This window comes from Microcaecilia unicolor, chromosome 3 (genome assembly GCF_901765095.1).
Source record: "Microcaecilia unicolor chromosome 3, aMicUni1.1, whole genome shotgun sequence".
Classification (NCBI taxonomy): Eukaryota; Metazoa; Chordata; class Amphibia; order Gymnophiona; family Siphonopidae; genus Microcaecilia; species Microcaecilia unicolor.
The window spans coordinates 508,816,298-508,830,665 of NC_044033.1; the positions used below are offsets into that span (position 1 = coordinate 508,816,298).

The window sequence follows — 14,368 nt, forward strand, 5'->3', positions numbered from 1 at the left end:
AGGGGTACACATTCCTAACCCAGGGTTGATGGCATCAAGCTATCACCCAATCACAGACAGATCATTTTCTAAACAATTTTTTCGAAAGAAATACTTAAAACAGAGGGTCCCAAAGAGAGTTCGAAAGGAAATTAGGGCCTCTAGGAGACTTTCCAGCTTATTTTCGAAAGAGAAAGACGCCCATATTTCGACCCAAATTGGGAGATGGGCGTCTTTCCAGTGGGCGAACAAATCGGTATAATCGAAAGCCGATTTTGGTCGTCTTCAACTGCACTCCATCGCAGGAACGAACAAAGTGGATTGGGGTGTGTCGGAGGCGTGGTGAAGGCGGGACTGGGGCGTGGTTATCAGCCGAGGAGAGATGGGCGTCTTTAGCTGATAATTGAAACAAGAAGGGCGTTTTTATGAGAATTTGGTCCGCTTTATTTGGACCCTTTTTTTTCAGGTCCAAGTCCCAAACAAGTGCCCCAACTGACCACCGGAGGGAATCGGGGATCACCTCCCCTGACTCCCCCAGTGGTCACTAACCCCCTCCACAAACTTTTTTTCCCAGCCTGTATGCCAGCCTCAAATGCCGTACCCACCTCCATGACAGCAGAATGTGTTCTATCCTCTGACAGCCTTTCCCTGGTTCTGATGTGGCTCTCGGGTGAGTGTGACACCTTTTCTGTTATGCGCGCTGCAGAGTCACATCAGCAATGCATTGTGGTGGGTATAGGGTATTGGGCTCCGTGATTCCACTAGCTTGTGTTAAATGCTCATGATGTTGGTAGTTGGTAGGCTCTACTCCCATGGTGCTTTTCCCTCTGCTTACTGGGTCAGTGTGTGCCCTGTTTTGTTTCCGGTAGTCCATGAGGTAGTGGCCATTTTTGTAAACCAGTTTTAGCTCCCTTTCATGTGTTACCCACGTTACTGAAAGTGGGCATTGTAAAGCATTCTGCCAGCTCTGACCTACTGCTAATCACAGTACCAGGGAGACTCTTTGCCAGTGGGGCACAACCTCTGATCTGCAGTTAACTGTGAGTAAATGTGCTTATTCCAATAAAGGACATTTTCGGAGACATTAGTCTTCAGGTGTCAACTGGTGTGCCAAGGTTCTACAGCAGCAACAAGTCCTAGAGGCCTGGAGCACTTTTAGTGGGTATCGCAGTACACTTCAGGCAGGCGGACCCAGGCCCATCCCCCCTACCTGTAACACTTGTGCTGGTAAATGGGAGGCCTCCAAAACCCACTGTACCCACATATAGATGCCCCCTTCACCCCTAAGAGCTATGGTAGTGTTGTACACTTGTGAATAGTGGGTTTTGGGGGAGAGGGTTGGGGGCTCAGCACCCGTGGTAAGGGAGCTATGCATGTGGGAGCTGTTTCTGAAGTCCACCGCACTGACCTCTAGGGTGCCCAGTTGGTGTCCTGGCATGTCAGGGGGGCCAGTGTACTACGAATCCTGGCCCCTCCCACGACCAAATGGCTCGGATTAGGACGTTTTTGAGCTGGCCGGTTTTAGTTTCCATTATCGCTAAGAAAACAAAACGCCCAGCTCAGAAACGAACAAATCCATGGCATTTGGTCCGTACAAACCATAGTTTCGAAAAAAAAAAGACGTCCATTTTTTTCGAAAATACGGTCTGTCCCTCCTCTTCACGTACCCGTTTTTGAACATAGATGCCCATGGAGATAGGCGTTCGCGTTCGATTATGCCCCTCTTTGTCTCTAGACTACCTCCATGCAGCTGACAATATACTATAGCATCAGATGATAAGAAATGCCATATTGGATCAGACCAAAGAGGAGTCAAGCCCAGTATCAAAAGCTGATCTAGCACATGGATTCTGTTGACTCAGCTCATACATTTTGAGCAGCAACTTGAGGTCAGTTATTAGGGTGTGCAGCACAAAAAGTTACGTTTAGTTTAGTTTCTCGTCATTTACAGGAATTTTTTTGTATTTTTATTTCAGAAACAAATATTGTTAGTAGTGTACACTATTTACAAAGAGTGTGCACTACTGGGAAAGTGCGTGCCCTCTTCACAAATGAGGTGCACTCTGGAAACGTGTGAACTATTTATGACACTGGAAAAAAATGAAATTTCAGGTTTTTGCTGTCTGTTCGGGCACAAAGTGATATCAGATGACATGGCAAATGTCGTTCACATTTCCCATGTTTCAAATGAATGCATATCCCTTTCAGTTACATTCAGGTACAGTAAGAATTTTCCCCTGTCCCCAGAGGGCTTACATTCTCTGTTTACTAAGCCTCGCTGTAGGTGCTCAACTTTTTAATGCGTCCTAACGCTAGAGACACCCATTATATTCCTATGGATGTCTCTAGCATTAGTGCGCACTAAAATGTTTGTGTGCCTACAGCGAGGCTTAGTAAATAGGGCCCTATGTTTTCTACATAGGGTAATAAAAGAACGTGAGGGGCATAATCGAACAGGGTGCCCAAGTTTTCATGAGGGCGTCCTCGCAGGACGGCCCCACGAAAGGGCGGGGAAATCCGTATTATCAAAAAAGATGGGCGTCCCATCTTTCATTTCGATAATACGGTCAGGGACGCCCAAATCTCCACATTTAGGTCGACCTTAGAGATGGTCGACCTAAATGTTGAGATGGTTGACCTTAGAGACGGTCGTCCCGGTTTTCGGCTATAATGGAAACCGAGGACGCCCATCTCAAAAACGACCAAATCCAAGCCCTATGGTCATGGGAGGAGCCAGAATTTGTAGTGCACTGGTCCCCCTCACATGCCAGGACATCAACCGGGTACCCTAGGGGGCACTGCAGTGGACTTCACAAAGTGCTCCCAGCTGCATAGCTCCCTTACCTTGGGTGCTGAGCCCCCCAACCCCTCCCCAAACCCACTACTCACAACTGTACACCACTACCATAGCCCTAAGGGGTGAAGGGGGGCACCTACATGTAGGTACAGTGGCTTTCTGGTGGGTTTTGGAGGGTTCACATTTACCACCACAAGTCTAACAGGTAGGGGTGGGGATGGGCCTGGGTCCACCTGGCTGAAGTGCACTGCACCCACTAAAACTGCTCCAGGGACCTGCATACTGCTGTCATGGAGCTGGGTATGACATTTTATGTTTGCATAGAGGCTGGCAAAAAAAAAAAATTTAGGGTGGGAGGGGGTTGGTGACCACTCGGGGAGTAAGGGGAGGTGATCCCCGATTCCCTCTGGTGGTCATCTGGTCAGTTCGGGCACCTTTTTGAGGCTTGGTCACAAGAAAAAATGGACCAAGTAAAGTAGGCCAAGTGCTCGTCAGGGACGCCTTTCTTTTTTTCATTATCGGCCGAGGACGCCCATCTCTTAATCACGCCCCAGTCCCGAATTGCTACCGTGCCAACATGCCCCCTTGAACTTTGGTCATCCCCGCAATGGAAAGCAGTTGAGGCCGCCCAAAATCGGCTTTCGATTATGCCGATTTGGGTGACCCCGAGAGAAGGATGCCCATCTCCAGATTTGTGTCAGAAGATGGGCGCCCTTCTCTTTCGAAAATAAGCCTGTATGTGACATACCCAAGGCCACATGGAACATCAGTGGCATCTGAAATCTCAGCCCCAGATGTAACCACTAGTTTACTTCTCCATGTCTATTCATAACTCTCTTTAAATATCACAAATACTGTGCAATAGCATTTGATCTATAACAAATTATATAGAGGTGTACTGGTTTGTTTTCATGCATTGCCTCCACTGTATGCACATAGATCTAATGCATATTTACTGTATAATCTTGAACACTCAGTGACAGAGTGGGGGGGTCCCCTCCTACATAGCATATAAAGTTCAGTGTAGTACAATGTGAATATTAAGATATATGTATACAGTGCTTATACTTACCACTGTCATGTTTTATTTGTTCATTTTTTTAATACAGTAAACCCATCTCCTCCATTAACAATATAAGAAGGAAGAACAACTTTGTAGATTTTGTCTGTTTCCAAGGGTACATAAGAAGGAACACGACATTCTGTACAAACAACTTCCACTTTGACGACTCTATTTCCTGAATTTTTAGAAAGGTCATATACTACCCGTATTCCTGGGGAAGAAAAAAAATATGCATATCATTTATATCTTTCTTGATTAGACAGACAATTACTAGAATTTTCTTTTTCAGTGGCAGCAGTCCTAAAATTAGACAATTTTACATCTAATTCCTAGAGTGATAATGACTTTTAAAAAAATGAACAGTAAACTTCTTACTAGGTTTATAGCAATGGCTCTGTTTGACCAACTTGCTGTGATCAGTCTTCATCACAGGGACAATAATAATAATAATCCCCGCCCCATAAAAACACCCTCTTGGAGCTTGGTGTTTTACAGGATAACTGGCATGAAGACACTAAGGAAATCTGTTCCATTACCATTTAACTTTTGAAAGGGCACTATTATAAAAAGAAGAAAATGGCCAAAATTCCTAAAAGGAGCAGATGGGAAGGTTAGGAGCTTAAATCAGGCATGGACATTGCTTAAAAATACCGTCTTGGAAGACCAGACTAGATATATTCCACGTATCCAAAAAAGTGGAAGGAAGGCCAAATGAAAGCTGGAATCGTTAAACGGTGAGGTGAAAGAGGCTATTAGAGCCAATTGAACATCTTTCAAAAAAATGGAAAAAGAATCCAAATGAAGAAAACTTGAAGCAACATAATAAGCACTAGCAAGTTGTATGAAAAGCACTGATAAAGAAGGCTAAAACGAATTTAAAAGAAGCTTGTTGTAGAGGCAAAAACATTTTCAGGTACATTAGAAACAAAGCCTGTGAGATCTTTTTATCATCAAGGTGTATAAGCACTTAGAGAGGACAAGGCCATAGCAGAGAGACTAAGGGGCACATTTTCAAAGTACTTAGACTTACAAAGTTGTAAGCCGCATTGAGCCTGCCATGAGTGGGAAAGCGCGGGGTACAAATGTAACAAAAAAAAAAAAAAAAAAAAAGTTACGTGGCGGGGCATTTTCGAAAGGGACATCCAAGTTTTGATTTGGACGTCCTTGCAAAATGTCCAAATTCAGGGGCGGGGAAAACCGTATTTTCGAAACAAATGGACGTCCACCCTTTTTTCAATAATACCATCAGGGACGACCAAATTTAAAAATCCTTAAATTTGGACGTCCCTAGACATGGACATTTCTGACTTTCAGCAATTTTCGAAACCAAAGACGTCCATGTCAAAAACCTCTTAATGCAAGCCATTTGGTCGTCGGAGGAGCCAGCATTTCTACTGCACTGGTCCCCCTGACATGCCAGGACACCAATCGGGCACCCTAGAGGGCACTGCAGTGGACTTCATAAAATATTCCCAGGCACATAGCTCCCTTACCTTGTGTGCTGAGTCCCCCAACCCCCCCCCCCCTAAAACCCACAACTGTACACCACTACCATAGCCCTAACGGGTGAAGGGGGGGAACTTTTATTTGGGTACAGTGGGTTTCTGGTGGGTTTTGGAGAGCTGGTTTACTCCACAAATGTAACAGGTAGGGGGGGTATGGGCCTGGTTCCGCCTGAAGTGTACTGCAGTACCCACTAAAAGTGCTCCTGGGACCTGCATGAGCTGTCATGGACCTGACTTCTGAGGCTGGCACAAATATTTTGAAAGATGTTTTTTGAGGGTTAGAGGGGGGTTAGTGACCATTGGTGGGAGTAATGGGAGGTCATCCCCGATTCTCTCGTTGGTCATCTGGGGCACCTTTTTCTGCCTTAGTCATAAGAAAAACACGACCGGGTGAAAACGTCTAAGTGTTCGTCAGGGATGTCCTAGTTTTTTCGATTATGGGTCAAGGACGTCCAAGTGTTAGGCATGCCCAAGTCTCGCCTTCGCTACGCGTCCGACACACCCCCTTGAAATTTGGACATCTTGTGACGGACTGCAATTGGGACATCCAAAATCGGCTTTCGATTATACCAATTTGGACGACTTTGTGAAAAGGACATCCATCTTCCGATTTATGTCGAAAGTTGGACGTCCTTCTCTTCGAAATGGCCTGATAATACCTCTGGAACTTTTTAAGTCTAAACTCTTTGAAAATGAGCCGCTAAATGAATTATTTGCTGCAGTCTTTACTGAGGAGGATGTAAAGGTGTTATTCTGTACTAAAAATGGCATTTAAGGGTAATGATATCCAGGAACTAAAACAAATCTTGGTGAACCCGGAAGATGTAATAAGCCAAATCGACAAGTTAAATAGCAGCAAATCATCTGGTGCAGATGGTATATACCTCAGGGTAATGACCCCCCCCCCATAAAAAAAAACTGTACATCTACTACACACCCTGATGGTGCAGATAACATGAGGAAGCAAAGCTAAAGGAATGACTTGGAATTTGGCAGCTAAGATTTCATGCTAAAAAATGCAGGGTCATGCATTTGGGCTGTAAAAACCTGAAGAAACAGTACAGTTTAGGAGTAAAGAACATTTGTGCATGAAAGAGGATCAGGAGGGTGTGATCGTATATGATGATCTTACGATGGTCAAACAGGAAGAAAAGGTGCCAGCAAAAGCTAGAAGAATGCTTGGATACATAGGGAAAGGAACGGCCAGTGGGAAAAAGGAGGTGATGATGCCCCTGTATAAGACTCTGGTGAGACTTAATTTAGAATACCGAGTACAATTCTGGAGATAGCACCTTTAAAAAGATATAAACAGAGTGGAGTCGGTTCAGAGGGAGACTAATAAAACAATCAGTGGTCTTAAGCATAAGGGGACAGACTTAAATATCTCAATATGTATTCTTTGGAAGAAAGATGGGAGAGGGGAAATACGATAGAAACATTTACAATAGAGACACCTGGGGAGAAATGACCTGGCCAACAATAGCAAGTTTACAGCACAGAGAGCATTCCAGAAGCTTGGGGATGGACTGAAATCTTTGGTTCGGACTGTGGCTTTTTCTGAAGTAATTCCCACATGGGGAAAGGGAGTGAAAGACTACACAAAACAGTGGAGTTCAATAAGTGGCTTGAGTCTTGGTGTAAAAAAAAAAGAAGAAGGTTTTAGTTACATAGGAGCGTGGGGTAATATGTGGAAAAATAACAGGCTGTACTGTAATGATGGGCTACATCTTTCTGTGATGGGAAAATGGATCCTTGGGGAGAAATTCAGATAGTATGTTTCTAGACATTTAAACTAGAAGGCAGGGGTGACAAAAGGAAACAAGGGAATTCGGAAAGTCACCCCAGAATAAACTTGATGGCAGAGGGAAAGGTCATCTAAATATAGAAAACCACCTAAACTCACTATGCAGATGGAAATCAATGAGCACAAATACTCGTAGTCTAGGTAAAAAGGTTCAAGCCCTAATGATTGAAGAAAACTTGGATATTGTTGCTATTACAGAGATGTGGTTCAATGATACCCATGAATGAGAAGTGACTATACTGGGCTATAATCTTTTTAAAAAGGACAGAGAAGGCCGAACGGGTGGAGTGGTGCTGTATGTGAGAGACAATGCGGGGGACCTGGGGAAAGGAAGAAGCTTTATGGATCGTCCTGGAAAGAGAAGATGGAACCTGTATTCACACGGGGGTTATCTACAGACCTCCGGCACAAATGGAAAAGCTAGACAAGGATCTGATAGAGGATATTCAAAAGATTGGTATGAAAGGGGAGGTGCTACTGTTGGGAGACTTCAAATTGTCTGATGTGGATTGGAACGTCCCGTCTGCAAAATCGGAAAGAAGTAGGGAGATTATGGACGCCTGTCAAAGTACCTTGCTCAGACAGGGAAGAGTCGATGCAGGATCTAGTGTTCACGAATGGAGGAAGTGTTTTAATATCCGGGGGTGCCGCACAAGGAGAGACTTGCCGACCTGAACATGTATACCTTGGAGGAAAGGAGAAACAGGGGTGACATGATACAGCGTTCAAATATTTGAAAGGTATGAATCCGCAAATGAACCTTTTCCAGAGATGGGAAGGCAGAAGAACTAGAGGACATGAATTGAGGTTGAAGGCGGCCAGACTCAGGAGTAATGTCAAGAAGTAATTTTTCACAGTGAGGGTGGTAGATACATGGAATGCCATCCCACGGGAGGTGGTGGAGATGAAAACGGTAAAGGAATTCAAACAAGCGTGGGGTAAACACAAAGGAATCCTGTTTAGAAGGAATGGATCTATGGAATCTTAGCAGAGATTGGGTGGTGACACCGGTATTTGGAGAGTAAAAGCGGTGCAGGGCGGACTTCTGCGGTCTGTGCTCTGATCGTGACTGAATAGATATGGATGGGCTGGAGTGTAAATTTTAAGGGGTTTCAAAGTTAGCTTCAGAACTTTTAGTACAGGAACAGTGCTGGGCAGACTTTTACTGTCTGTGACCTGAGAAAGGCAGGGACAAATCAAACTCGGGTATACATATAAAGTATTACATACCATGTAAAATGAGTTATCTTGTTGAGCAGACTGGATGGACTGCTCAGGTCTTTATTTGCCATCATTTACTATGTAACTATGTAAATATCTATGTGGCATAAGTGCACAGGAGAGGAGTCTCTTTCAACTGAGATGAAGCTCTGGAACAAGGTGGCACAGGATGAAGGTGAAAGGGGGATAGACTCAGAAACAACCTGAGGATAGAGGCTGACCAAATTTCGTTTTCAGTTATTGGGCCAAAACTGGCCCAAAGTCCTATTTCTATCTGGTTTCATGTTTGGCTTAAAGGTTATGGCTATGGTTTTGGCCAAACTGACCATCTGTTTTCAGTGGAAACCAAAAATTTGTGTTTGTCCTGTTTATCTTCCTCCCTCCCTCTCCTCTCTGAACGGGAGTTGCCTCCCCCCCCACCCCGGCCCACCTCTAGATGCCCCACTCTATCTTACAATCCCTGGCTATCTAGGAGTATAGTCAGGGAGTGATCCCCAGTCACTCCTACCCATTTATTAGCTCTGCTCTCAAAATGGCTGCCCTGACCTCTAGTGGCAATCTCATGAGATGGGGATTGTACGGTAGTCTGGGAGTGGGCTACTCTTTGCATTCTTTTTTTTTGTGTGTGTGTAATATGTACATTATTGCCATACTGGGAAAGACCAAAGGTCCATCAAGCCCAGCATCCTTTTTCCAACCGTGGCCAATCCAGGTCACAAATACCTGGAAAGATCTCAAAAAAGTACAAAACATTTTATACTGCTTATCCCAGAAATAGTGGATTTTTCCCAAGTCCATTCGATAACGGTCTATGGACTTTTCCTTTAGGAAGCTGTCCAAACCTTTTTTAAACTCTGCTAATCTAACCGCCTTTACACTCTGGCAACGAATTCCAGAGTTTAATTACAGATTGAGTGAAGAAAAATTTTCTCTGATTCGTTTTAAATTTACTACATTGTAGTTTCAACGCATGCCCCCTAGTCCTAGTATTTTTGGAAAGCGTAAACAGACGCTTCACATCTACCCGTTCAACTCCACTCATTATTTTATTTATAGACCTCTATCATCTCCCTTCAGCCGCCTTTTCTCCAAGCTGAAGAGCCCTAACTGCTTTAGGCTTTCCTCATAGGGAAGTCATCCCATCCCCTTTATCATTTTCATCGCCCTTCTCTGCACCTTTTCTAATTCCATTATATCTTTTTTGAGATGCAGCGACCAGAATTGAACACAATATTCGAGGTGCGGTCGCACCATGGAGCGATACAAAGGCATTATAACATCCTCATTTTTGTTTTCCATTCCTTTCCTTTTTGGTAGAGCATATGCCATGAGCCCTTCTGGTGTTACATCCTTCTGAACCACGGCAGCCTTATCGACAACTTCCCCTCTCTCCCTCTCCCCCTTCTCTGACACTAATTGCTGTATTTTGTAATAATGTTGTTTACTAGACTATTGTACGCCACATTGAGCCTGCCCATGGGTGGGAATAATGTGGGATATAAATGCCATAAATAAATAAATAAATAAAACCTAACATTCTACTTGCTTTCTTAGCTGCAGCAGCACACTGAGCAGAAGGTTTCAACGTATCATCAACGACGACACCTAGATCCCTTTCTTGGTCCGCGACTCCTAACGTGGAACCTTGTATGACATAGCTATAATTCGGGTTCCTCTTTCCCACATACATCACTTTGCACTTGCTCACATTAAACGTTTAGACGCCCAGTCCCCCAGTCTTGTAAGGTCCTCTTGAAATTTTTCACAATCCTCCTGCGATTTAACGACTTTGAATAACTTTGTGTCATCAGCAAATTTAATTACCTCAGTAGTTACTCCCAACTCTAGGTCATTTATAAATATGTTAAAAAGCAGCTGTCCCAGCAAAGAGCCCTGGGGAATCCCACTAACTACCCTTCTCCATTCCTCTGATCTCTCCCTATCTGCATGCGTCTGGTAGCGCTATACAAATACATAGTAACATAGTAGATGACAGCAGAAAAAAACCTGCACGGTCCATCCAGTCTGCCCAACAGGATAACTCATATGTGCTAATTTTTGTGTATACCCTACTTTGATTTGTACCTGTGTTCTTCAGGGTACAGACCGTATAAGTCTGCCCAGCACTATCCCCGCCTCCCAACCGCCGGCTCTGGCACAGACCGTATAAGTCTGCCCAGCACTATCCCCGCCTCCCAACCACCCTCAGGGCACAGACCGTATAAGTTAATTGTAATGCTATTAGTAGTACTCTCTGTTTTCTATCTTTTAACCAGTTTTTAATCCACAATACAACACTACCTCCTATCCCATGACTCTCCAATTTCCTCTGGAGTCTTTCATGAGGTTTTGTCAAACGCCTTCTGAAAATCTAGATACACAATATCAACCGGCTCTCCTTTATCCACATGTTTGTTCAGCCCTTCAAAGAAATGTAGTAGATTGGTGAGGCAAGATTTCCCTTCACTAAATCCATGTTGACTTTGTCTCATTAATCCATGCTTTTGAATATGCTCTGTAATTTTGTTCTTAATGATAGTCTCTACCATTTTGCACCGGACGTCAGACTCACCGGTCTATAATTTCCCTGGCCACCCTCCAATCTTCCGGTACCACACTTGATTTTAAGGATAAATTACATATTTCTAACAATAGCTCTGGAAGCTCATTTTTCAGTTCTATCAGTACTCTGGGATGAATACTATCCAGTCCAGGAGATTTGCTACTCTTCAGTTTGTAGAACTTCCCTATTACATCCTCCAGGTTTACAGAGAATTCATTGTTTCTCCAACTCGTCAGCTTCGAATACCATTTCCGGCACCGGTATCCCACCCAAATCTTCCCCGGTGAAGACCGAAGCAAAGAATTCATTTAACCTCTCCGCTACGGCTTTGTCTTTGTCTTCCCTGATCGCCCCTTTTACTCGGTCATCTAGCGGTGCAATCGATTCTTTTGCCAGCTTCCTGCTTTTAATATACCTAAAAAAAATTTACTACATGTTTTTGTCTCCAACGCAATCTTTTTTTCAAAGTCCCTCTTAGCCTTCCTTATCAGCGCTTTGCATTTGACTTGACATTCCTTATGCTGTTTCTTACTATTTTCAGTTGGTTCCTTCTTCCATTTTCTGAAGGATTTTCTTTAGCTCTAATAGTTTCCTTCACCTCACTTTTTAACCATGCCGGCTGTCGTTTGGTCTCCGTTCTCCTTTTTCAATATGCAGAATATATTTGGCCTGGGCTTCCAGGATGGTGTTTTTGAACAGCATCCATGCCTGATGTAAATTTTGACCCTCGCAGTCACTCCTCAAATTTTTTTTCACCGTTCTTCTCATTTTATCATAGTCTCCTTTTTTAAACGCTAACATATTTGATTTCCTGTGTATACTTACTTCAAAGCTAATATAAAATCCGATCATATTATGATCACTGTTATCAAGCGGCCCCAGCACCATTACCTCCCGCACCATATCATGCGCTCCACTATGGACTAGGTCTAGAATTTTTCCTTCTCTCGTCGACTCCTGTACCAGCTGCTCCATAAAGCTGTCCTTGACTTAATCAAGGAATTTTACCTCCCTAGCGTGCCCTGATGTTACATTTACCCAGTCAATATCGGGGTAATTGAAATCACCCATTGTTATTGTATTGCCCAGTTTGTTTTCGTCCCTAATTTCCTTTAACATTTCTGCATCCGTCTGTTCATCCTGGCCAGGCAGACGGTAGTACACTCCTATCACTATCCTTTTCCCCTTTACACATGAAATTTCAATCCACAGTGATTTCAAGAAGTGTTTTGTTTCCTGCAGAATTTTCAATCTAGTTGATTCAAGGCTCTCGTTAATATACAATGCTACCCCTCCACCAATTTGATCCATCCTATCACTACGATAATTTGTACCCCGGTATGACAGTGTCCCACTGGTTATCCTCCTTCCACCAGGTCTCAGAGATGCCTATTATATCTAATTTTTAATTTAGTGCAATATATTCCAACTCTCCCATCTTATTTCTTAGGCTCCTGGCATTTGCATATAGACATTTCAAACTATGTTTGTTGTTCCTATTTACATCATGCTTAGTACTTGACAGTATTAATTTGCAATCTTTTGTCTGATTTTTATTTAAGGACACCTGATCTACTACGGTCTCTTTTGCAACCTATCAAGATACCCTATCTTCCCTGTTTTGGTGATATCTTTGAAAGATACCTTATCCCGAACCATGTGCTTTTGAGCTTGTGGCTGCAGTGAGGCGTCTGCTTCATTAACCACGCTCATGACATGAGCCGTAGATAGTGCGTCAGAGCATGTAAGTTGGTGGAAGGAAAGATGGCTATCATGCCATGTTGTACCTTGAGCTTTCTTTCCTCAGGTGGTATTCCCACTGATAAAGATGGTTTTGACTCCTCAGCATCTGAGGACTCCCCTGAATCCAACTGTTTCAATGCCCTGGTAAATGGTGGAGAGTGTGTCAACACATAATCATTGGTTCTTAGGGCAGGATCTTCGGAGACAAAGTAGCTAAGGATATACAACAACAGGGAACTGGTTCAGAAGCTCTACAATTTTATGTTTCACTGCACGTTATTGAAGTGATTGGGACTTTCACTAGCTACAGCTGAATTTACCCTCGCAGCACCAAGATAAGTGTTTGTCCTTTGACGTTTCATTCTGTGATATCTTGACTCACATAGGAATTTCAGTATCATCTATAGTAGCTAAACCATAACATCTTAGGTAGGTGGGAGGCACAGTGCGATGATGTACTGTTGGGTACAACGCATTTAAGGGCTGCCAGTCAGTCTAGTGATGGTTGCCCAGTCACTGAGCACTACTTGCAAATGTTAAAAATTACAAAAAAATTGTTTTGTTTATCACACACTGCACTGTTGACATATAGGGGTTTTGTTAGTTTACATTAAATTTTAACTGCCAGACTCTCAACCATTTTTCTAACTTTTGCAGATCCCTTCTAATCGTTTCTACTCCCTCCAGGGTATCCACTCTACTGGCTATCTTCGTGTCATCCGCAAAAGACAAACCTTTCCTTCCAACCCTTCAGCAATATCTCTCACAAATATATTAAACAAAATGGGCCCCAGCACCGACCCCTGAGGAACCCCACTGCTCACCATTCTTTCCTCCGAGTGGATTCCATTTACCACCCTTATCTGTTCCCTTCTCCACTACTGCCAACTCCAGACTTCGCGCCTTCTGTCTTGCTGCACCCTACGCCTGGAATAAACTTCCTGAGCCCCTACGTCTTGCCCCATCCTTGGCCACCTTTAAATCTAGACTGAAAGCCCACCTCTTTAACATTGCTTTTGACTCGTAACCACTTGTAACCACTCGCCTCCACCTACCCTCCTCTCTTCCTTCCCGTTCACATTAATTGATTGATTTGATTTGCTTATTTATTTTTTGTCTATTAGATTGTAAGCTCTTTGAGCAGGGGACTGTCTTTCTTCTATGTTTGTGCAGCGCTGCGTATGCCTTGTAGCGCTATAGAAATGCTAAATAGTAGTAATAGTAGTAGTAGTAGCCACCTGTTGGTCAACCAGTTTTCTATCCAGTTCACCACTTTCGGTCCTAAGTTCAGCCCTTACAGCTTATTCACGAGTCTTCTGTGGGGGACCGTATCAAAGGCTTTGCTGAAATCCAAGTAGATTACATCTAGCGCATGGCCATAACAGGCTCTTCATTTTAAAAGCAAACCAACTTGAATGATTGCAAATTATCACTGTCAACTGCTGAGCAAGTTATTAATAGTAATAAAAAAATACCCCAAATAGTAGTTACCCACACTATCATTCGTCACCCGTTAATTATCTTTAATTGATTTTGACAGGTGGCCAAGCCCACTTCCAGTCACATTAACTAATCAGAATAGAGGATCTGCCTAGGCCCGCCCACTCTTGCCTCTGACATTGGGTTACCATACGTCCGGATTTACCCGGACAAGTCCTCTTTTTGAGGACATGTCCGGCGTCCGGACAGGTTT

At 43.6% G+C, this 14,368-nt stretch overlaps 2 protein-coding genes across 2 annotated transcripts in view; one reads left to right on the plus strand and one right to left on the minus strand.

Annotated features, from left to right (window-relative positions):
- NT5E (5'-nucleotidase ecto) overlaps positions 1-14,368 on the minus strand; it is a 502,044-nt gene that overhangs the window by 23,300 nt on the left and 464,376 nt on the right. The window lies entirely within an intron of this gene.
- The window catches only part of LOC115467289 (sorting nexin-14), a 193,165-nt gene continuing 188,400 nt past the window's right edge, over positions 9,604-14,368 (plus strand). Inside the window, exon 1 of the mRNA XM_030199131.1 lies at positions 9,604-9,613. The gene's annotated coding sequence lies outside the window, so the exon portion shown is untranslated. The remainder of the gene's footprint in view (positions 9,614-14,368) is intronic.